Consider the following 3,035-nt stretch of genomic DNA (forward strand, 5'->3'; position numbering starts at 1 on the left):
GCTCTAATGTTTGTGTAAACATGATCCAGGCTGTTGGCACCCCTTGTAGCAAAATCCACATGTTGGAAAAGTGGGGGAGAACCTTCTTCATGTTTGCCTGGTTGAAGTCCCCAGCAACAATGAATACTTCCTCCAGATATGTGGTTTGCAGATCATTGATATGATTTAGAGTGCATAAAGGGCTACCTTTGTGTCTGCATCAGGAGGAATTCAAACAGTGGTGATGACAATGACAGAAAATTCTCTAGGGAGATAGAAGGGGCGGTATTTGACTGTCAAAGCCTCAATGTCCTGTGAACAGTGTGAATAAGTCCTGTTTGTATTCGTGCACCATTTGTTATTAATATAAATGCATAAACCAGTTTTTCCATTGAGAGCGCTGCTCCTATCAGCATGGTAGGTAGTTAGCTCCGCCATGCTTATAGCCTCCTCCACTAACTGGTGTCAGTTGGTTCTGATGGACTCCAGAATCTAACACAAGTGTCAGTCTGGTCACTGGTTATAGCATGGTTTCCAACCCTGCTCCTGGAGAGCTACTACCCTTAATGTTTTAGGTATCTCCCCACTTTAGCACACCTGCTTCTAATAATTAACGTATTATCAAGTCCTTTGTCAAGCTGCGGCTGCCTGATAACGAGTTAACAATTCAAAACAGGTGTGTTAGAGTGGGGAGATACCTAAAACATGCAGGGTAGTAGCTCTCCATGAGCAGGGTGGGAGACCACAGGCTTATGGCTATCGTCCAGTGGAGTCACCTCCCTATTGGTTTGGTACTATTTAACCATTCATAAGTACTGCTCTGTGGCTTGAGTTACTAACAGCTCGGTTATCTGGTTTGTCAAGGATTTACATAAATGTAGTGGTGCACTAGAGTGACCGAGAATGAGCAACACTTAATCAGTCAATTATTATTATCAGTGAAATCAGTATGTGTTAAAGAGATATCTTTAGAGTAGGAGTGGTGGAGGGTCTCAAGACAATACAAACAGGCCATAGTGCCCCTGCTGGTGCTGTTTGTTGCATTAAACAAGAGCCCCTTGGCAGTGGTGGGGGCTCGTCTCTGCTCTGCAGAAGACACATGTGGTCTGAGTCAATCAAGACACACAAAAAACTTTATTCAGAATATTCAACGAAACGACAAAAATGCATGTTCAACCAGGCAGATTGGGTCCAAGACTTTTGTAAGTGAAAAGGGCTGTGGGCCGCCCCTTCTGTACCCACTTCCCTGCTGGCACACGCTACTGGTGGAAGGTTATGAGAGGTAAATGCAAAGAGAGGAAGTGGGTGTAAGAACAGGAAGTTATGTAATGGAGTTCTGCTGGTTTTACAGGAAACAGATGTCTGCAGACATCAAAAGTGTGACGCAGGCTTCCGACCTAGCCACAATATAGAAACGGCTCTTATTAGAGTGTTAAATGACATAAGGTTGAACACTGACTCAGGTAAGGTGTCAGTTCTGGTCTTATTGGATCTCAGTGCTGCGTTTAACACAGTGGATTACAGCATACTGTTGAACAGGTTGGAAACTTGGGCAGGACTCAGCGGAACAGTTCTAGAATGGTTTGGGTCCTACTTGGAGGTGCGGAGTTATTTTGTGACCATTGGAAGTTATGAATCTGATCGAGTGGCTATGACATGTGGAGTTCCTCAGTGGTCAGTTCTTGGACCCCTTCTGTTCAGCCTATATATGCTGCCTTTGGGTCAAATTCTGCAGAACTCTAATGTAGACTATCATAGTTATGCAGATGACACTCAGATATACCTAGCACTGTCCCCAGATGACTACAGTCCAATAGAGTGATTATGTCACTGTTTAGAGCAAGTAAAAAGTTGGACGAACCAACATTTCCTCCAATTAAATCAGGACAAAACTTAGGTATTTGTTTTTGGCAATAAAGAGAAGAGGATTGCTGTCAGTAAACACCTCGAGTCACTGTCTCTAAAAACGAAAGACCAAGTCTGAAACCTTGGCGTGCTGATAGACTCAGACCTGACCTTCAGCAGTCATATCAAATCAATCACAAAAACAGCCTTCTATCAGCTTAAGAACATATCCAGAGTGAAGGGTTTTGTTCCAAACAGACCAGGAGAAGCTCATCCATGATTTCATCTCCAGTAGACTCGACTACTGTAACGGTCTTCTGACTGGACTCCCACAAAAAAGCAGCTGCAGCTCATTCAGAACGCTGCAGCTCGAGTTTTGACCAGAACAAAGAGATCAGAGAACATTACTCCAGTTCTAAAGTCTTTACACCGGCTCCCAGTCAGCTATAGAATAGATTTTAAAGTTCTGCTACTGGTCTACAAATCACTGAATGGTTTAGGTCTAGAATACATGAATGACATGTTAATAGAATATAAACCCAGTAGTATTTTACTCTTTGTACATTACCTCTTCTTCTAGAGCTGCTTGCTAATTGTAATTGTAATTTTTATTTTATTTAGATAGGGACAGTGCACAATGCCATTCTGGGAAAAATGTCCCCCTTACTACCTCTTACTTCTTCTCTTTTAAATTGGAAACAAGGTCGTCACAATCCTCACTCTATGGACATTTAGTTATTTGTTGTTACCAAAGAAGGAACTGAATTGGGAAAGACACTTTTAGGTTTTCAGCACATGATGCTTGGAACAATTTACAATCTGAACTTCAACTTCAAAACCTCGTACCCTTGACAAAATTTGAAGTACTAGTGAAAACTCTGGAGTCCATGCTGTCTGTGTGCAAAGGTTTTTCCATTTCTGGCAGACAGTCCATGCTTCCCTTTTTCTGAAGCTTCGCTTCCTCTTTTGACTATCTCAGTTAACAGTAGGTCATTTTCTGGTTTTCTTGCTGGCAGGATGTAAAACTCAGCACAATCCTGGAGTCTCCTCAACAGATTGCAACAGAGGTGTGTAGCAAAAACAAGGGGGGAGCAGACAGGAAGGGGGTCAAATGGAAGACCAAACTGTGCACCTTTATTTCATAGCACCACAGACTATTTAAACCAATGGAAACAGGTATTTAAAACAAGCCGAACTCAAGTTTATCCAAA

Source organism: Scomber scombrus, chromosome 22, assembly GCF_963691925.1.
Source record: "Scomber scombrus chromosome 22, fScoSco1.1, whole genome shotgun sequence".
NCBI classification, from domain to species: domain Eukaryota; kingdom Metazoa; phylum Chordata; class Actinopteri; order Scombriformes; family Scombridae; genus Scomber; species Scomber scombrus.